This window comes from Oncorhynchus keta, chromosome 27, assembly GCF_023373465.1.
Source record: "Oncorhynchus keta strain PuntledgeMale-10-30-2019 chromosome 27, Oket_V2, whole genome shotgun sequence".
NCBI lineage: Eukaryota > Metazoa > Chordata > Actinopteri > Salmoniformes > Salmonidae > Oncorhynchus > Oncorhynchus keta.
Genome location: NC_068447.1, coordinates 8,373,701 through 8,396,002, shown reverse-complemented (window position 1 = coordinate 8,396,002; position 22,302 = coordinate 8,373,701). Strand labels below are relative to the sequence as shown.

General features: G+C 42.1%; 6 non-coding genes across 6 annotated transcripts; all 6 read right to left on the bottom strand.

Annotated features, from left to right (window-relative positions):
* Positions 1–9,796: 9,796 nt before the first annotated feature.
* trnan-auu (transfer RNA asparagine (anticodon AUU)) lies at positions 9,797–9,870 on the bottom strand. The gene has a single exon. It is a non-coding gene; the product is annotated as a tRNA-Asn (tRNA).
* Positions 9,871–10,892: 1,022 nt separating this feature from the next.
* trnat-agu (transfer RNA threonine (anticodon AGU)) lies at positions 10,893–10,966 on the bottom strand. The gene has a single exon. It is a non-coding gene; the product is annotated as a tRNA-Thr (tRNA).
* A 2,678-nt stretch (positions 10,967–13,644) lies between these two features.
* trnat-agu (transfer RNA threonine (anticodon AGU)) lies at positions 13,645–13,718 on the bottom strand. Its single transcript has one exon. It is a non-coding gene; the product is annotated as a tRNA-Thr (tRNA).
* A 2,681-nt stretch (positions 13,719–16,399) lies between these two features.
* Positions 16,400–16,473, bottom strand: trnat-agu (transfer RNA threonine (anticodon AGU)). The gene has a single exon. It is a non-coding gene; the product is annotated as a tRNA-Thr (tRNA).
* Positions 16,474–17,471: 998 nt separating this feature from the next.
* Positions 17,472–17,545, bottom strand: trnat-agu (transfer RNA threonine (anticodon AGU)). The gene has a single exon. It is a non-coding gene; the product is annotated as a tRNA-Thr (tRNA).
* Positions 17,546–21,272: 3,727 nt separating this feature from the next.
* On the bottom strand, positions 21,273–21,346 carry trnat-agu (transfer RNA threonine (anticodon AGU)). The gene has a single exon. It is a non-coding gene; the product is annotated as a tRNA-Thr (tRNA).
* Between the last annotated feature and the right edge of the window lie 956 nt (positions 21,347–22,302).

Below are 22,302 nucleotides of genomic sequence, written 5' to 3'. Positions count from 1 at the left end.
ACTCGCACACCGAATCAGCGTATTCGTCAATGTTGTTATCTGACGCAATACGAAACATATCCCAGTCCACGTGATGGAAGCAGTCTTGGAGTGTGGAATCAGCTTGGTCGGACCAGCATTGGACAGACCTCAGCGTGGGAGCCTCTTGTTTAAGTTTCTGTCTGTAGGCAGGGATCAACAAAATGGAGTCGTGGTCAGCTTTTCCGAAAGGAGGGCGGGGCAGGGCCTTATATGCGTCGCAGAAGTTAGAGTAACAATGATCCAAGGTTTTTCCAGCCCTGGTTGCGCAATCGATATGCTGATACAATTTAGGGAGTCTTGTTTTCAGATTAGCCTTGTTAAAATCCCCAGCTACAAGGAATGCAGCCTCAGGATGTATGGATTCCAGTTTGCAAAGAGTCAAATAAAGTTCGTTCAGAGCCATCGATGTGTCTGCTTGGGGGGGAATATATACGGCTGTGATTATAATCGAAGAGAATTATCTTGGTAGATAATGCGGTCGACATTTGATTGTGAGGAATTCTAAATCAGGTGAACAGAAGGATTTGAGTTCCTGTATGTTTCTTTGATCACATCACGTCTCGTTAGCCACGTCTCGTTAGCCCCCGCCCCTCTTCTTACCAGAAAGATGTTTGTTTCTGTCGGCGCGATGCGTGGAGAAACCCGCTGGCTGCACCGCCTCCGATAGCGTCTCTCCAGTGAGCCATGTTTCCGTGAAGCAAAGAACGTTACAGTCTCTGATGTCCCTCTGGAATGCTACCCTTGCTCGGATTTCATCAACCTTGTTGTCAAGAGACTGGACATTGGCGAGAAGAATGCTAGGGAGTGGTGCATGATGTGCCCGTCTCCGGAGTCTGACCAGAAGACCGCCTCGTTTCCCTCTTTTACGGAGTCGTTTTGGGATCCATTCCGTTGTCCTGGTTGAAAGGCAGAACACGGGATCCGCGTCGCGAAAATCATATTCTTGGTCGTACTGATGGTGAGTTGAGGCTGATCTTATATTCAGTAGTTCTTCTCGACTGTATGTAATGAAACCTAAGATGACCTGGGGTACTAATGTAAGAAATAACACGTAAAAAAAACTAAAAACTGCATAGTTTCCTAGGAACGCGAAGCGAGGCGGCCATCTCTGTCGGCGCCGGAACTATGTCCGCAGCTCTTTCTCTGAACCCTACCATGGGCCTCATGACGCAGCTCTTTCTCTGTACCCTGCCATTGGCCTCCTGGCGCAGTTCCCCAGGGAAAGCCTCAGCTTCATGAAACACCATTTACAAATTATATCCGTGTGCAAACAATTCTAAGCTGTAGAACACACAGCTCATGGATTCCAACTAGAAACAGAGAGAGCGGGAGGGAGGGAGGCAAAGACAGGGAGAGAGAGAGGGGGGGAGAGAGAGAGAGAGAGAGAGAGAGAGAGAGAGAGAGAGAGAGAGAGAGAGAGAGAGAGAGAGTTAAAGAGAGAGAGAGACAGAGTTAGCAATACTAACCATTTTTCAGCTTTTTGTAAATATCAAGGTTAATGGCTTAATCATACATGACACATTGACATTTCATGTTTGACCCACGCAGCAGGGTCGTGCACAGACATTTTAGGGGGCATGAGCTCAAACGGGCACCTCCCAAAAACAAATCCCTGCAACCGAGGTCACAGAGAAATTATGACTTTGATTATTTAGTTCCATAGAAGCCACACATGGCCACAAATATATGACACAAATAAATAACCCTTAATCTCATTCCCTTTAATAATACTACCATTTGCTACAGTTAACAAAATGGACAACTAGCTTTAAAAAGAAAATGTATTGTGATTTTTCACCAATTTTCTTAGAAAATAATTTCATAATCGAATATCTAATCTTCTAGCTTCATAGTATATTTTTTATAATAATGTAATTTAAAGTAATTTTAAATAAAATAACTGTAGTCATGTAGTTAGATCTGGCACCACATGTCCCAGATTGTTGGGGTAAAATTATTTTTTTGCTTGGGCTCTGAGTTTTTTGTGATTTGGTAACCTAACCAGGTTTAAATCCAGACCCTTTCGGGTATGACAGGGGTTATGACAGATTAATTAGTTGTTCTAAGGTTTTGTATGGACTCTGATGGGTTGCGGGGTGGCAGGTAGCCTAGTGGTAAGAGCCTTGGGCCAGTAACTGAATGGTTGCTAAATCAAATCCCTAAGCTGACCAAGTAAAAATCTGTTGTTTTGCACCTGAACAAGGCAATTAAACCCTCTGTTCCTAGGCTGTCATTGTAAGTAAGAATTTGTTCTAAATTGATTTGCATAGTTAAAAAATGATGAGGACAGTTTTTCTAATCATGTGATATGGTTTAGAAAAACTCCTGTCCCTATGGATGGTGAAAACCCTGTCAAACGTATGTATTGTAAAGAAGCTCAATGTTAAACTCAAATCTCAGTATAATTCATATGCAGTATTTAAGACAATATCACACCAATGATTGGAGGATCACAACACTGTCACGAATACCACCGAAGGTGGCTCCCCTTCCTGTTCGGGTGGCGCTCGGCGGTCTACTAGCTGCCACTGATCCCTTTTTCCTTTTCGTTTGTTTTTTGTCTAATTGTTTTCACCTGTTCCTTGTTGGGGTTTTGGGATGGGTGTTATTTAAGTTCGTTCTGCCCGCTGGTGTTCGTGCGGCTTGTTGGTTTCTTGTGTTTGGTGATGTATCGTGTTTGTTTTGGGTTTTCACTGTCCAGTGTTTGTAACTAGGTTTTGGGTTTGTTTAGCGCCAGTGTTTTAGGGCACTCACCCATGTTTGGACCTGTTACGTTTTGAAGGACATTAAAGCGTTTTTCCCGTTCACTTCGCTCTCTGCATTTGACTCCTCACTCATCACTCACCCGGCGTTACAAACACACTCCCTGCCTCTCCTCATGATGCTTCTGGCCATTGCTGAGATCATCTACACCGTATTTTTGACAGGGTCATTAACATTAGGGTCATCAGAATTTTGCCCAAACCTAGACTTTGGATTAAAACCAGGCTACAAGCATCCATGAGGTGACTATTAGACTTAGATTCATTTGGACTGAGGAAGTTTGTAGGAAAAACAGTTTTTAATTAATTATTTTCAATTAAACTGTCTCACGTGAATATTTCTGCCAAAATAAATACCAACGTTGTCGTATTTCTGACAATGGTCACATCTTTTCAGCTGAGTTCTAAAACCGGGTGCTGCAATCACTTGACCCGATTCCTCTTTCAAAAGATGCTTTAGAAAGCAGGGATTTTGACAAGTGTGTGTTTTTGTATGAGTGTGTGTGCATGTGTTTGCGTGCATACATGTGTGTGTGTGTGTGTGCATGTGTGTGTGCGTGTGCGTGAGAGAGAGAGAAATCTAGGTCAAACATGTTGTTTCTGCTGGTACACTGTAGAAGGGATGTTGTGCTGCTTTGAGTCATATTTCAAAAGTTGTATTTAATGTTGTGTAGGCTGGTGATCCTTGGTACTAGGTGATATAGTTACGTTATATTGAGTGTGTGTGTGTGTGTGTGTGTGTGTGTGTGTGTGTGTGTGTGTGTGTGTGTGTGTGTGTGTGTGTGTGTGTGTGTGTGTGTGTGTGTGTGTGTGTGTGTGTGTGTGTGTGTGTGTGTGCGCGCGTGCGTGAGATTGTTGGGGAATGTGAGTTGTAGTTATGTTATTTTGTTGTTTTGATTAAAATAGCAGAATTATTACAGAGAATGGCAGCCTTTAATATTGTAGGGCAGCAAGAAGTACAGGAGAACAGAATCATAACAGAAAGGCCTAGCACCTACTCCTCCAGTCATACAGACCATAGGAAATGGATTACTTTATCTTCATTGACATTGAAAGAGTGTTGTATATTTCATAGTATCATTGCTATTTCAGAGTTGCACTTACCCTTGATACCCTGGCATTCATATTATTGACCTCCCCTCCTCGGTTTCCATGAAAACATGAAACCCACAAGCATGAAAAAGGATCGCTTGCAATAGCAGATATCTCTTATTTCCCTGGCTGAAGCTTGTTTCATGTCAAATTAAAGGGAAATTATGTTTGCTGCCCTGTGAATGCAGTACAATCCCCGCTTGCACGCTATCTGAATAATAATCAACAGAATAGTGTAAATATTATTACCATCTGCAATATGTAAATATAGCTGGACCCTTTCAGACTGTCAACATCAATGTCTCAGATTGGGAGAGACAGAGAGGGGAAAAGGAGAGAGAGTGTTTGAAATTGTTTTAATTAAGGACTAGTTAATTAATTAAGGCTCTCTCTCCCTTTAATTAATGTTGGTGTGGGGGTCCCCCTGCATTCTGAAAAAAATTGTTCTTTGCGGAGGGATATGGTTCTAAATTAAATCAAATCAAATCAAAGTTTATTTGTCACTTGCGCCAAATGGAGTGAAATGTTTACTTACAGGCTCTAACCAATAGTGCAAAAAAGGTGTAAGGTGAACAATAGGTAAGTAAAGAAATAAAACAACAGTAAAAAGACAGGCTATATACAGTAGCAAGGCATTAAAAGTAGCGAGGCTACATACAGACACCGGTTAGTCAGGCTGATTGAGGTAGTATGTACATGTAGATATGGTTAAAGTGACTATGCATATATGATGAACAGAGAGTAGCAGTAGCGTAAAAGAGGGGTTGGTGGGAGGTGGGTGGCGGGACACAATGCAGATAGCCCGTGGGGGGGGGCACGCAATGCAAATAGACCAACATCAATGTCTCTCAGAGAGAGAGAGAGAGAGGAGATTGGGAGAGACTGAGTGTTTGAAATAGTTTTAATGAAGGACTAATTTATGCTCACTCACATCTGACTCCCATTTTCTTTCTTCTCTCTTGCTGTCTCTATCGCTCTCCCTCTCTAATGATTTACATTAACTGATTAATAAATACAAATAACACAAAACGACACAAATAAAAAATGTATTGTCCTCGAACGTTTACTCATATCTTGCGACACACCTCTCACATGCTAATGCTGTATATCAAAATTCCATCTATAGCTGTGGCTTAGTTGGTTGAAGCTTGTGTCTACTAAAAGGAGATCCTGAGTTTGAATCTCAGCAGTACCTTTTCAAGCATTTGATTGTACATATTGGTGAAGAAGGTCAGAGGGGAGTCCCCAACACATAGCTGTTGCTTGACAATTGAAGGTGTCCGTATCGATTCCAATATTAGTAAATGACATTTGTTTTGTGACGTGATTTTGTTAACAGAGATATGGGTTAAAGGAATGAGACTGGTTTGATTCAAATAGCTGTGGGAGTTATTATCTGCAATAGATGTCATATAAATGGGTGCTGTGGCTTAGTTGGTTAAAGTACCTGTCTAGTAAACAGGAGATCCTGAGTTCAAATCTCAGCAGTACCTTTTCAAGCATTTGATTGTACACATTGGTGGAGAAGGTCAGAGGGGAGGGCACTCAGGTTTTCTCACCAATGGGTTTAGAGAATTAGGCAAGTGGAGAGGAGAGAAGATGTGAGGAGGATGCAATTGAGATATTCCAATATTACGGAAAAAGGGCACTTTTTGAATGTGTAAAGCTCAACTGTTTCTTCACTTTATTCATTATCGAGAACAATATGAAAAGTGTTTAGCCAGCTTGTGCACATCACTTTCACAGCCTATGTAGGCTTTAAAAATCCACCTCTTGTAGCCAGCCGTGATCGTATAGTGGTTAGTCCTCTGCGTTGTGGCCGTAGCAACCCCGGTTCGAATCCGGGTCATGGCACTGCAATGTAATTTCAGAAGGGTTGTTTTTTTTAGCAACTCTGCCTTTTGACAATGTTCCCCAGCATATCGTAGGTTAATTACTTACACCAACTGTTTAAGTAAGATTTAAATTCCTCGGCGTACACATCACAGTCAAACTGAATTGGTCCACCCACACAGACAGCATCGTGAAGAAGGCGCAGCAGCACCTCTTCAACCTCAGGAGGCTGAAGAAATTTGGCTTGTCACCAAAAGCACTCACAAACTTCTACAGATGCACAATCGAGAGCATCCTGGCGGGCTGTATCACCCGTAAGGCTCTCCAGAGGGTAGTGAGGTCTGCACAATGCATCACCGGGGGCAAACTACCTGCTCTCCAGGACACCTACACCACCCGATGTAATAGGAAGGCCATTAAGATTATCAAGGACAAATGTGACAAGAATCTGCCCACTCCATCAAGCAATGGGGACCACAACACAGGACATTCACGGGACCTCATGGAACCACGGGCCGCGCCTGCAGAAACGGGACAACGGGGGGAAGCAGAGGAGATACCTATCATAGACTTCTCCCAGCTGACGCTTGACATACCCCCTACGCCACCTCCAGTGGTAGAAACAACCAGCTGGTATGATTGAGTAGAATCAGCCAACAGTAACACGGAAGCAGCAATGTGAGAGTCAGTAGTGCATGACCTTAAAGGGTAATAATAGGAAGCTTCCGTTTAACACACAGGCCTAAGATTACGTAGGTCTACAGCCCCAGTGGGAACTTCCCCTTTAAAAAGATATATAAAGAGAACAGAGATCATAAGACAGTATGATCCTCACTAACATATGAAACAGACTTCATATGGAGAATCATCATAGGTAAATTTACTATTGCACTATACGCTTTTTGATAGAGTAAAACAATATTTTGGGAACCGGATAATTGTGCTTAAGTACTTATTGGGTCATACTCTGAAGAAGCTGGTTGAATCTTGTGAACCTGACTGAGTCTCCGAAAAACAGAGGTCTAACCACCTCTTGATCACATAGACAAAGCGGGCGTTCGCATTTTTGACACCAGAAACCAGAGGTGACTAGCAATTCAAGGAAAAAACAGCCAAGTACCAGTTACCATATATTGCGTCTATGCACAGAGTTGGAAGTGAATAGTATTAGGATATACACTTTTTGTTGGACTAGAACAATATTTTGAGAGCTGGATATTTTTGCTTAAGTACTTATTGGGTCATACTCTGAAGAAGCTGGTTGAATCTTGTGAACCCGACTGAGTCTCCGAAAAACAGAGGTCTAATCACCTCTTGATCACATAGACAAAGCGGGCGTTCGGATTTTTGACACCAGAAACCAGAGGTGATTAGCAATTCAAGGAAAAATAGCCAAGTACCAGTTACCATATATTGAGTCCATACACAGAGTTGGAAGTGTATAGAGATAGTGGAATTCGGAATCTAGCGTCATGGCTGTAAGAATAACGATTACGGGAAAGTGACAAAGGGGCTGAGCATTTAAGGTAATTTAACTATTTTTGCTATTTAGTCAATATGGTTAGAAGTGTTAACGCATTTAAAGTTTTGCAATATTATCTGGCATAGCTTAAAGCATTAAGGATTGATTGAGCATTATTGTTGTATTGAGAAACTGTATAACCATTGAATTGTAATAATGTGTATAAGACAGAGTGACTTAATAAAAGCTTGACACTTTGACAACTAGGCCAGATTAACGATCTAGAGAGCAAACGCCTTTGACACTCTCACTGAACAGAAAGTGACCCTGGTTATAGGTTAAAGTGATTGCACTAAAGAATATTTCATTGTGTGGACAATAATATATTTTTAAGAAAGTCAAAACATATACCAATACTAGTTTCCGAGTGACTACTAGCTGACGAGCATAATAACTACTAGGAGTTGTTATTAGGTATTGATATATACATGGGTAAAGATCACTTGAGGGTAAGGAAATATAGGAGGAATCCATAACGCTTATTAATATTTAAATAGGAGTATATCTATCCAAGGCCTCATGCTAGACCGGACAATAAGGGAGTGACAACGTGAACGAAGGAACAAACCCAACTCACGCGAAGGGCCATTACGAATAAATAGAAGGGTTGGTAGGGCCGCACGGCTAGGCCCTTGTTACACCGCAGTAACTAAAATCCTAAAGTACTCTGCCCAGCCAGAGGACGGGGTAGAGGCTTTTGCTGCAGGCATTGGGCAAAAGTCAGCACCGTGACACAACAACCACCCGAGCCACTGCCTGTTCACCCCGCTATCATCCAGAAGGCGAGGTCAGTACAGGTGCATCAAAGCTGGGACCGAGAGACTGAAAAACAGCTTCTATCTCAAGGCCATCAGAATGTTAAACAGCCACCACTAACATTGACTGGCTGCTGCCAACACACTGACTCAACTCCAGCCACTTTAATAATGGGAATTGATGGGAAATTATGTAAAATATATCACGAGCCACTTTAAACAATGCGACCTAATATAATGTTTACATACCCTACATTATCATCTCATATGTATACATATATACTGTACTCTATACCAGCTACTGCATCCTTATGTAATACATGTATCACTAGCCACTTTAACTATGCCACTTTGTTTACATACTCATCTCATATGTATATACTGCACTCAATACCATCTACTGTATCTTGCCTATGCTGCTCTGTACCATCACTCATTAATATATCTTTTTGTACATATTCTTTATCCCTTACACTTGTGTGTATAAGGTAGTAGTTTTGAAATTGTTAGCTAGATTACTTGTTGGTTATTACTGCATTGTCGGAACTAGAAGCACAAACATTTCGCTACGCTCGCATTAACATCTGCTAACCATGTGTATGTGACAAATAACATTAGATTTGATTTGATTTTGATTTGATCTGCTGTTTCAGAGGTTTTTACCATTTTTAAGCTCTAGAGCCAAATGAGAAATGCAGTGTCCTCGAACGACCAACATTATGAAGAAATAGTGTATGATTCTGAATGTTTACTCATATCTCGCGACCCACCTATGACATGTTAATAACCGCTTTGGGTCCCAAATCATAGTTTAAGAATCCATGTCAAAGGTTCTTGAGTTTATTCATCTCGAGACCCAAATGAAAAATGTACTGTCCTCGATTGACCAATAATAGTAAAAGGCATCTCTTTTGTGATGTGATCGGTACGTTTAACTCAATTCAAAAAGAGCCTTTTTTACGTAAGATTTGAATATCTCAGTTGCATCCTCCTCACATCTTCTCTCCTCTCCACTTGCCTAATTCTCTAAACCCATTGGTGAGAGAACCAGAGTGCCCTCACCTCTGACCTTCTCCACCAATTTGTACAATCAAATGCTTGAAAAGGTTCTGCTGAGAGTTGAACTCAGGATCTCCTTTTTACAAGACAGGCGCAGGTGCCCTGCCCTCTGACCTTCTCCAACAGGGTTTCTTAAGCTATGTTTTGGGTCCCAAAGTGGGCCTGAGCATGTGAAAGGTGGGTAGCGAGATATCAGTAAACATTTGTAATCGCATACTGTTTCTTCTTAATTATGGTCATTCGAGGACAGTACCATTTTCATTTGGTCTCGAGATTAATAAACACAAGAACCTCTGACATGGATTCTTAAACAACGATTTTGGACCCAAAGCGGTTATTAACATGTCATAGGTGGGTCGCAAGATATCAGTAAACATTCAGAATCATACTGTCACGAATCCCGCTTCCTGAGTCTGTGTTTGCCTGTGTTTCTGTCCTGGAGTGTGTTTCCGGTGTCCTGGAACGCACCCTGTCTGGTTGCCGGGCGAATTAGCTTGTTGGGAGATCGATGTTCACCCGCACCTGTATCCCATCAGTAATCTGCACACCTGTCCTGATCATCACCTCTCCCCTTCAAAAGCTCTGACCTGACATCCATTCCCTGCCGGATCGTTAGCCATGAACAGTATGTTGTGCCCACGAACCAGCCTCCAGTTTATATATTGCCTAATTCTCTAAACCCATTGGTGAGAAAACCAGAGTACCCTCCCATCTGACCTTCTCCACCAATGTGTACAATCAAATGCTTGAAAAGGTACTGCTGAGAGTGGAACTCAGGATCTCCTGTTTAATAGACAGGCGCTTTAACCAACTAAGCCACAGCACCTAGTTTTATGACATCTATTGAAGATAAGAACTCCCAGACCTATTTGAATCAAACCAGTCTCCTTCATTTAACCCACATCTCTGTCTTGCAAAAACACGTCACAAAACAAATGTAATTTACTAATATTGGAATCGATACGGACACCTTCAATTGTCAAGCAACAGGGTTTCTTAAGCTATGTTTTGGGTCCCAAAGTGGGCCTGAGCATGTGAAAGGTGGGTAGCGAGATGTCAGTAAACATTTGTAATCGCATACTATTTCTTCTTAATTATGGTCATTCGAGGACAGTACCATTTTCATTTGGGTCTCGAGATGAATAAACTCAAGAACCTCTGACATGGATTCTTAAACAACGATTTGGGACCGAAAGCGGTTATTAACATGTGATAGGTGGGTCGCAAGATATCAGTAAACATTCAGAATCATACATTATTTCTTTATTACTTTGGTTGTTCGAGGACACTACAATTCACATTTGGGTGTCGAGCTTGAAAATGTTAAAATCCTCTAACACAGGAGATAATGTAATAATGTAAGTAATTAACCTACCATGAATTGGGGTCTTGGTCAAACAGCACAGTTGTTGAGTTTCTTCACTGACACAGTAAGTTTGATCTCGTTCAAAATACAACCCTTTTGAAATGACATTGCAGTTCGGTGACCTGGATTTGGACCGGGGTTGCTGAGGCAACAACTCATAGAACTAACCGCTATACGATCACCGCTGGCTTCAAGAGCTGGCGTATAGAGCCTACTCATGCTTTGAAAGTGACGTGTACAAGCTGGCTGAACTCTTTTCATTTGGGCCTCGGTAAATGAATAAACTGAAGACCCAGTTGCGGTTTCCACAGTCGGTACGTTTATTAACTCATTCAAAATGAGCCCTTTTTCCGTAAGATTGGAATATCTCAATTGCATCCTCCTCACATCTTCTCTCCTCTCCACTTGCATAATTCTCTAAACCCATTGGTGAGAAAACCAGAGTGCCCTCCCCTCCAATGTGTACAATCAAATGCTTGAAAAGGTACTGCTGAGATTTGAACTCAGGATCTCCTGTTCACTAGACAGGCGCTTTAACCAACTAAGCCACAGCACCCATTTATGTGATATCTATTGCAGATAAGAACTCCAACACCTATTTTAATCAAACCAGTCTCATTCATTTAACCCATATCTCTGTCTAGCAAAATCACGTCACAAAACAAATGTAATTTACTAATATTGGAATCGATACGGACACCTTCAATTGTCAAGCAACAGGGTTTCTATGTTTTGGGTCCCAAAGTGGGCCTGAGCATGTGAAAGGTGGGTAGCGAGATATCAGTAAACATTTGTAATCGCATACTATTTCTTCTTAATTATGGTCATTCACGGACAGTACAATTTTCATTTGGGTCTCGAGATGAATAAACACAAGAACCTCTGACATGGATTCTTAAACAATGATTTTGGACCCAAAGCGGTTATTAACATGAGATAGGTGGGTCGCAAGATATCAGTAAACATTCAGAATCATACATTATTTCTTTATTATTTTGGTTGTTCGAGGACACTACAATTCACATTTGGGTGTCGAACTTGAAAATGTTAAAATCCTCTAACACAGGAGATAATGTAATAATGTAAGTAATTAACCTACCATGAATTGGGGTCCTGTTTACTAGACAGGCGCTTTAACCAACTAAGCCACAGCACCCAATTATTTGATATCTATTGCAAATAAGAACTCCCACACCTATTTGAATCAAACCAGTCTCATTCATTTAACCCACATCTCTGTCGAGCAAAAACACGTCACAAAACAAATGTAATTTACTAATATTGGAAGCGATACGGACACCTTCAATTGTCAAGCAACAGGGTTTCTTAAAACCTGTTAATCCTACCCCCTACTTTTTCGAACATTCTGTTAAAAATCGCGCAACATTTCAGCGCCCTGCTACTCATACCAGGAATATAGTATATGCATATGATTAGTATGTGTGGATAGAAAACACTCAGACGTTTCTAAAACTGGTTAAATCACGGCTGTGACTATAACAGAACGTGCGTTTCATCGAAAAGCGCAGGAAAATCTGATCACTGAAAATGGAAAAATATATCCATGCGCGACTTGAACCCATTGATGAAGATGAACCACATTTAATGGGCCTGAGGTTGCAATACCTACAGCTTCCACACGTTGTCTAGAGTCTTGTCATTTGCCTAGGCTTTGTTTCTTGGTCAAACAGACGCAAGGCAACGCATTTCTTCCGGTCTCCAACCGGATATTTTGGTTGAGAGTTACCCGGACATTATTTCCAGACGGACAGCTAAAGAATATACTTCGCCTCGTGATCAATTTGATCGCTTATTAACGTTTAATAATACCTAAAGTTGCATTACAAAAGTTTTTCGAAGTGTTTTGTGAAAGTTTATCGTCGACTTTTTTAATTTAAAAAAATGACGTTACGTTATAAGACGCTATTTTTTTTTCATTTATCACCCATTCTTCATAGATCAATATCTAGGCTATATATGGACCGATTTAATCGGACAAAAGACCCAATAGTGATTATGGGACATCTTGGAGTGCCAACAAAGAAGATGGTGAAATGTAATGAATGTTTTATATTTTATTTGTGCGGTTTGTGTAGCGACGACTATGCTAATTATTTTGTTTACGTCCCCTGCGGGTCTTTTGGAGCGTTACATGCTATCAGATAATAGCTTCTCATGCTTTCGCCGAAAAGCATTTTAAAATTCTGACTTGTTGCCTGGATTCACAACGAGTGTAGCTTTAATTCAATACCCTGCATGTGTATTTTAATGAACGTTTGAGTTTTAACTAGTACTATTATCATTTAGCGTAGCGCATTTGCATTTCCAGATGTCTAGATGGGACGCCTGCGTGCCAGGTAGGAGCAAGATTAAGCCATGTTTTTGGTCCCAAAGTGGGCCTGAGCATGTGAAAGGTGGGTAGCGAGATATCAGTAAACATTTGTAATCGCATACTATTTCTTCTTAATTATGGTCATTCGAGGACAATACCATTTTCATTTGGGTCTCGAGATGAATAAACTCAAGAACCTCTGACATGGATTCTTAAACAACGATTTTGGACCCAAAGTGGTTATTAACATGTGATAGGTGGGTCGCAAGATATCAGAAAACATTCAGAATCATACATTATTTCTTTATTATTTTGGTTGTTCGAGGACACTACAATTCACATTTGGGTGTCGAGCTTGAAAATGTTAAAATCCTCTAACACATGAGTTAATATAATAATGTAAGTAATTAACCTACCATGAAATGGGGTCTTGGTCAAATAGCACAGTTGTTGAGTTTCTTCGCTTACACAGTAAGTTTGATCTCGTTCAAAATTTCAACCCTTTTGAAATGACATTGCAGTTCGGTGACCCGGATTTGGACCGGGGTTGCTGAGGCCACAACTCAGAGTACTAACCGCTATACGATCACTGCTGGCTTCAAGTGCTGGCGTGTAGAGCCTACTCATGCTTTGAAAGTGACGTTTACAAGCTGGCTGAACTCTTTTCATTTGGGCATCGGTATTGAATAAACTGAAGACCCAGTTGCGCTTTCCACAGTCGGTACGTTTATTAACTCATTCAAAAAGAGCCCTTTTTCCGTAAGATTGGAATATCTCAATTGCATCCTCCTCACATCTTCTCTCCTCTCCACTTGCCTCATCCTCGAAACACATTGGTGAAAAAACCAGAGTGCCCTCCCCTCTGACCTTCTCCACCAATGTGTACAATCAAATGCTTGAAAAGGTACTGCTGAGATTTGAACTCAGGATCTCCTGTTTACTAGACAGGCGCTTTAACCAACTAAGCCACAGCACCCATTTACATGACATCTATTGCAGATAAGAACTCCCACACCTATTTGAATCAAACCAGTCTCATTCATTTAACCCACATCTCTGTCTAGCAAAAACACGTCACAAAACAAATGTCATTTACTAATATTGGAATCGATACGGACACCTTCAATTGTCAAGCAACAGGGTTTCTTAAGCTATGTTTTGGGTCCCAAAGTGGGCCTGAGCATGTGAAAGGTGGGTAGCGAGATGTCAGTAAACATTTGTAATCGCATACTGTTTCTTCTTAATTATGGTCATTCGAGGACAGTATAATTTTCATTTGGTCGCAAGATGAATAAACTCAAGAACCTCTGACATGGATTCTTAAACAATGATTTTGGACCCAAAGCGGTTATTAACATGTGATAGGTGGGTCGCAAGATATCAGTAAACATTCAGAATCATACATTATTTCTTTATTACTTTGGTTGTTCGAGGACACTACAATTCACATTTGGGTGTCGAACTTGAAAATGTTAAAATCCTCTAACACAGGAGATAATGTAATAACGGAAGTAATTAACCTACCATGAATTGGGGTCCTGTTTACTAGACAGGCGCTTTAACCAACTAAGCCACAGCACCCAATTATTTGATATCTATTGCAAATAAGAACTCCCACACCTATTTGAATCAAACCAGTCTCATTCATTTAACCCACATCTCTGTCGAGCAAAAACACGTCACAAAACAAATGTAATTTACTAACATTGGAAGCGATACGGACACCTTCAATTGTCAAGCAACAGGGTTTCTTAAAACCTGTTAATCCTACCCCCTACTTTTTCGAACATTCTGTTAAAAATCGCGCAACATTTCAGCGCCCTGCTACTCATACCAGGAATATAGTATATGCATATGATTAGTATGTGTGGATAGAAAACACTCAGACGTTTCTAAAACTGGTTAAATCACGGCTGTGACTATAACAGAACGTGTGTTTCATCGAAAAGCGCAGGAAAATCTGATCACTGAAAATGGAAAAATATATCCATGCGCGACTTGAACCCATTGATGAAGATGAACCACATTTAATGGGCCTGAGGTTGCAATACCTACAGCTTCCACACGTTGTCTAGAGTCTTGTCATTTGCCTAGGCTTTGTTTCTTGGTCAAACAGACGCAAGGCAACGCATTTCTTCCGGTCTCCAACCGGATATTTTGGTTGAGAGTTACCCGGACATTATTTCCAGACGGACAGCTAAAGAATATACTTCGCCTCGTGATCAATTTGATCGCTTATTAACGTTTAATAATACCTAAAGTTGCATTACAAAAGTTTTTCGAAGTGTTTTGTGAAAGTTTATCGTCGACTTTTTTAATTTTAAAAAATGACGTTACGTTATAAGACGCTATTTTTTTTTCATTTATCACCCATTCTTCATAGATCGATATCTAGGCTATATATGGACCGATTTAATCGGACAAAAGACCCAATAGTGATTATGGGACATCTAGGAGTGCCAACAAAGAAGATGGTGAAATGTAATGAATGTTTTATATTTTATTTGTGCGGTTTGTGTAGCGACGACTATGCTAATTATTTTGTTTACGTCCCCTGCGGGTCTTTTGGAGCGTTACATGCTATCAGATAATAGCTTCTCATGCTTTCGCCGAAAAGCATTTTAAAAATCTGACTTGTTGCCTGGATTCACAACGAGTGTAGCTTTAATTCAATACCCTGCATGTGTATTTTAATGAACGTTTGAGTTTTAACTAGTACTATTATCATTTAGCGTAGCGCATTTGCATTTCCAGATGTCTAGATGGGACGCCTGCGTGCCAGGTAGGAGCAAGATTAAGCCATGTTTTTGGTCCCAAAGTGTGCCTGAGCATGTGAAAGGTGGGTAGCGAGATATCAGTAAACATTTGTAATCGCATACTGTTTCTTCTTCATTATGGTCATTCGAGGACAGTACCATTTTCATTTGGTCTCGAGATGAATAAACTCAAGAACCTCTGACATGGATTCTTAAACAACGATTTTGGACCCAAAGCGGTTATTAACTTGTGATAGGTGGGTCGCAAGATATCAGTAAACATTCAGAATCATACATTATTTCTTTATTATTTTGGTTGTTCGAGGACACTACAATTCACATTTGGGTGTCGAGCTTGAAAATGTTAAAATCCTCTAACACAGGAGATAGTGTAATAATGGAAGTAAATAACCTACCATGAATTGGGGTCTTGGTCAAATAGCACAGTTGTTGAGTTTCTTCGCTTACACAGTAAGTTTGATCTCGTTCAAAATACAACCCTTTTGAAATGACATTGCAGTTCGGTGACCCGGATTAAGACCAGGGTTGCTGAGGCAACAACCCAGAGTACTAACCGCTATACGATCACTGCTGGCTTCAAGAGCTGGCGTGTAGAGCCTACTCATGCTTTGAAAGTGACGTGTACAAGCTGGCTGAACTCTTTTCATTTGGGCCTCGGTAATTAATAAACTGAAGACCCAGTTGCGCTTTCCACAGTCGGTACGTTTATTAACTCATTCAAAAAGAGCCCTTTTTCCGTAATATTGGAATATCTCAATTGCATCATCCTCACATCTTCTCTCCTCTCCACTTGCCTAATTGTCTAAACTCATTCGTGAGAAAACCAGAGTGCCCTCCCCTCTGACCTTCTCCACCAGTGTGTACAATCAAATGCTTGAAAAGGTACTGCTGAGATTTGAACTCAGGATCTCCTGTTTACTAGACAGGCGCTTTAACCAACTAAGCCACAGCACCCATTTATGTAAAACCTATTGCAGATAAGAACTCCAACACCTATTTTAATCAAACCAGTCTCATTCTTTTAACCCATATCTCTGTCTAGCAAAATCACGTCACAAAACAAATGTAATTTATTAATATTGGAATCGATACGGACACCTTCAATTGTCAAGCAACAGGGTTTCTTAAGCTATGTTTTGGGTCCCAAAGTGGGCCTGAGCATGTGAAAGGTGGGTAGCGAGATATCAGTAAACATTTGTAATCGCATACTATTTCTTCTTAATTATGGTCATTCGAGGACAGTACCATTTTCATTTGGGTCTCGAGATGAATAAACTCAAGAACCTCTGACATGGATTCTTAAACAACGATTTTGGACCCAACGCGGTTATTAACATGTGATAGGTGGGTGGCAAGATATCAGTAAACATTCAGAATCATACATTATTTCTTTATTATTTTGGTTGTTCGAGGACACTACAATTCACATTTGGGTGTCGAGCTTGAAAATGTTAAAATCCTCTAACACAGGAGATAATGTAATAATGTAAGTAATTAACCTACCATGAATTGGGGTCTTGGTCAAATAGCACAGTTGTTGAGTTTCTTCGCTTACACAGTAAGTTTGATCTTGTTCAAAATACAACCCTTTTGAAATGACATTGCAGTGCGGTGACCCGGATTTGGACCGGGGTTGCTGAGGCCACAACTCAGAGTACTAACCGCTATACGATCACCGCTGGCTTCAAGAGTTGGCGTGTAGAGCCTACTCATGCTTTGAAAGTGACGTGTAATGAATAAACTGAAGACCCAGTTGCGCTTTCCACAGTCGGTAAGTTTATTAACTCATTCAAAAAGAGCCATTTTTCCGTAAGATTGGAATATCTCAGTTGCATCCTCCTCACATCTTCTCTCCTCTCCACTTGCCTCATCCTCTAAACCCATTTGTGAAAAAACGAGAGTGCCCTCCCCTCTGACCTTCTCCACCAATGTGTTCAATCAAATGCTTGAAAAGGTACTGCTGAGATTTGAACTCAGGATCTCCTGTTTACTAGACAGGCGCTTTAACCAACTAAGCCACAGCACCCATTTATGTAAAATCTATTGCAGATAAGAACTCCAACACCTATTTTAATCAAACCAGTCTCATTCTTTTAACCCATATCTCTGTCTAGCAAAATCACGTCACAAAACAAATGTAATTTACTAATATTGGAATCGATACGGACACCTTCAATTGTCAAGCAACAGGGTTTCTTGAGCTATGTTTTGGGTCCCAAAGTGGGCCTGAGCATGTGAAAGGTGGGTAGCGAGATATCAGTAAACATTTGTAATCGCATACTATTTCTTCTTAATTATGGTCATTCACGGACAGTACAATTTTCATTTGGTCTCGAGATGAATAAACTCAAGAACCTCTGACATGGATTCTTAAACAATGATTTTGGACCCAAAGCGGTTATTAACATGAAATAGGTGGGTTGCAAGATATCAGTAAACATTCAGAATCATACATTATTTCTTTATTATTTTGGTTGTTCGAGGACACTACAATTCACATTTGGGTGTCGAGCTTGAAAATGTTAAAATCCTCTAACACAGGAGATAATGTCTATCGCCTCCTTTGAATTTCATGCTGTCACAGTTACCAGCCCTTTCAAGCTTAACATCCTTATCATTTATCGCCCTCCAGGTCCCCTCGGAGAGTTCATCAATGAGCTTGATGTCTTGATAAGCTCCTTTCCTGAGGACGGCTCACCTCTCACAGTTCTGGGCGACTTTAACCTCCTCACGTCTACCTTTGACTCATTCCTCTCTGCCTCCTTCTTTCCACTCCTTTCCTCTTTTGACCTCACCCTCTCACCTTCCCCCTACTCACAAGGCAGGCAATACGCTCGACCTCATCTTTACTAGATGCTGTTCTTCCACTAACCTCATTGCAACTCCCCTCCAAGTCTCCGACCACTACCTTGTATCCTTTTCCCTCTCGCTCTCATCCAACACTTCCCACACTGCCCCTACTCGGATGGTATCGCGCCGTCCCAACCTTCGCTCTCTCTCCCCCGCTACTCTCTCCTCTTCCATCCTATCATCTCTTCCCTCTGCTCAAACCTTCTCCAACCTATCTCCTGATTCTGCCTCCTCAACCCTCCTCTCCTCCCTTTCTGCATCCTTTGACTCTCTATGTCCCCTATCTTCCAGGCCGGCTCGGTCCTCCCCTCCCGCTCCGTGGCTCGACGACTCATTGCGAGCTCACAGAACAGGGCTCCGGGCAGCCGAGCGGAAATGGAGGAAAACTCGCCTCCCTGCGGACCTGGCATCCTTTCGCTCCCTCCTCTCTACATTTTCCTCCTCTGTCTCTGCTGCTAAAGCCACTTTCTACCACTCTAAATTCCAAGCATCTGCCTCTAACCCTAGGAAGCTCTTTGCCACCTTCTCCTCCCTCCTGAATCCTCCTCCCCCCTCCTCCCTCTCTGCAGATGACTTCGTCAACCATTTTGAAAAGAAGGTCGACGACATCCGATCCTCGTTTGCTAAGTCAAACGACACCGCTGGTTCTGCTCACACTGCCCTACCCTGTGCTCTGACCTCTTTCTCCCTCTCTCTCCAGATGAAATCTTGCGTCTTGTGACGGCCGGCCGCCCAACAACCTGCCCGCTCGACCCTATCCCCTCCTCTCTTCTCCAGACCATTTCCGGAGACCTTCTCCCTTACCTCACCTCGCTCATCAACTCATCCCTGACCGCTGGCTACGTCCCTTCCATCTTCAAGAGAGCGAGAGTTGCACCCCTTCTGAAAAAACCTACACTCGATCCCTCCGATGTCAACAACTACAGACCAGTATCCCTTCTTTCTTTTCTCTCCAAAACTCTTGAACGTGCCGTCCTTGGCCAGCTCTCCCGCTATCTCTCTCAGAATGACCTTCTTGATCCAAATCAGTCAGGTTTCAAGACTAGTCATTCAACTGAGACTGCTCTTCTCTGTATCACGGAGGCGCTTCGCACTGCTAAATCTAACTCTCTCTCCTCTGCTCTCATCCTTCTAGACCTATCGGCTGCCTTCGATACTGTGAACCATCAGATCCTCCTCTCCACCCTCTCCGAGTTGGGCATCTCCGGCGCGGCCCACGCTTGGATTGCGTCCTACCTGACAGGTCGCTCCTACCAGGTGGCGTGGCGAGAATCTGTCTCCTCACCACGCGCTCTCACCACTGGTGTCCCCCAGGGCTCTGTTCTAGGCCCTCTCCTATTTTCGCTATACACCAAGTCACTTGGCTCTGTCATAACCTCACATGGTCTCTCATATCATTGCTATGCAGACGACACACAATTAATCTTCTCCTTTCCCCCTTCTGATGACCAGGTGGCGAATCGCATCTCTGCATGTCTGGCAGACATATCAGTGTGGATGACGGATCACCACCTCAAGCTGAACCTCGGCAAGACGGAGCTGCTCTTCCTCCCGGGAAGGACTGCCCGTTCCATGATCTCGCCATCACGGTTGACAACTCCATTGTGTCCTCCTCCCAGAGCGCTAAGAACCTTGGCGTGATCCTGGACAACACCCTGTCGTTCTCAACTAACATCAAGGCGGTGGCCCGTTCCTGTAGGTTCATGCTCTACAACATCCGCAGAGTACGACCCTGCCTCACACAGGAAGCGGCGCAGGTCCTAATCCAGGCACTTGTCATCTCCCGTCTGGATTACTGCAACTCGCTGTTGGCTGGGCTCCCTGCCTGTGCCATTAAACCCCTACAACTCATCCAGAACGCCGCAGCCCGTCTGGTGTTCAACCTTCCCAAGTTCTCTCACGTCACCCCGCTCCTCCGCTCTCTCCACTGGCTTCCAGTTGAAGCTCGCATCCGCTACAAGACCATGGTGCTTGCCTACGGAGCTGTGAGGGGAACGGCACCTCAGTACCTCCAGGCTCTGATCAGGCCCTACACCCAAACAAGGGCACTGCGTTCATCCACCTCTGGCCTGCTCGCCTCCCTACCACTGAGGAAGTACAGTTCCCGCTCAGCCCAGTCAAAACTGTTCGCTGCTCTGGCTCCCCAATGGTGGAACACACTCCCTCACGACGCCAGGACAGCGGAGTCAATCACCACCTTCCGGAGACACCTGAAACCCCACCTCTTTAAGGAATACCTAGGATAGGAAAAGTAATCCTTCTTCCCCCTTAAAAGATTTAGATGCACTATTGTAAAGTGGCTGTTCCACTGGATGTCATAAGGTGAATGCACCAATTTGTAAGTCGCTCTGGATAAGAGCGTCTGCTAAATGACTTAAATGTAAATGTAAAATAATGTAATAATGGAAGTAATTAACCTACCATGAATTGGGGTCTTGGTCAAATAGCACAGTTGTTGAGTTTCTTCGCTTACACAGTAAGTTTGATCTCGTTCAAAATACAACCCTTTTGAAATGACATTGCAGTTCGGTGACCCGGATTTGGACCGGGGTTGCTGAGGCAACAACCCAGAGTACTAACCGCTATACGATCACTGCTGGCTTCAAGAGCTGGCGTGTAGAGCCTACTCATGCTTTGAAAGTGACGTGTACAAGCTGGCTGAACTCTTTTCATTTGGGCCTCGGTAATGAATAAACTGAAGACCCAGTTGCGCTTTCCACAGTCGGTACGTTTAACTCATCAAAAAGAGCCCTTTTTCCGTAAGATTGGAATATCTCAGTTGCATCCACCTCACATCTTCTCTCCTCTCCACTTGCCTCATCCTCTAAACCCATTTGTGAAAAAAACGAGAGTTCCCTCCCCTCTGACCTTCTCCACCAATGTGTACAATCAAATGCTTGAAAAGGTACTGCTGAGATTTGAACTCAGGATCTCCTGTTTACTAGACAGGCGCTTTAACCAACTAAGCCACAGCACCCATTTATGTAAAACCTATTGCAGATAAGAACTCCAACACCTATTTTAATCAAACCAGTCTCATTCTTTTAACCCATATCTCTGTCTAGCAAAATCACGTCACAAAACAAATGTAATTTACTAATATTGGAATCGATACGGACACCTTCAATTGTCAAGCAACAGGGTTTCTATGTTTTGGGTCCCAAAGTGGGCCTGAGCATGTGAAAGGTGGGTAGCGAGATATCAGTAAACATTTGTAATCGCATACTATTTCTTCTTAATTATGGTCATTCACGGACAGTACAATTTTCATTTGGTCTCGAGATGAATAAACTCAAGAACCTCTGACATGGATTCTTAAACAATGATTTTGGACCCAAAGCGGTTATTAACATGTGAAAGGTGGGTCGCAAGATATCAGTAAACATTCAGAATCATACACTATTTCTTTATTATTTTGGTTGCTGGCTGAACTCTTTTCATTTGAGCCTTGGTAATGAATAAACTGAAGACCCAGTTGCGCTTTCCACAGTCGGTACGTTTAACTCATTCAAAGTGAGCCCTTTCTATGTAACATTATAATATCTCAATTATTGTTATTTTTATCCAAATTGTGTCAAGTTACTTTTCAACCAAAAGCTAAAAGTAGCAGGGGTGCAGGTTGCACACGAAGCAGGTTGCACAAAAAGCAGCATCATAATGATAATTTCTTGCTAACTTGGTTAGCTATGTCATAAAGTGTAACTGTTTTAAACTCTACTTTGTTTTGGTTTTTTTTTCCAAGGATATAAACTTTCAATCAGTAGTGAGCAATTAACAAAAATATTTTGGAACGAACATGCGCCGTCATCACCAGTCCATTTATGTAATGTCAAGTTGACATAATCTCGGTCGTTTCGAGGACACTACATTTCTCACTTGGGTCTCGAGCTTAAAAATGGTAAAAACCTCTGAAACAGCAGATGAATCATTTCG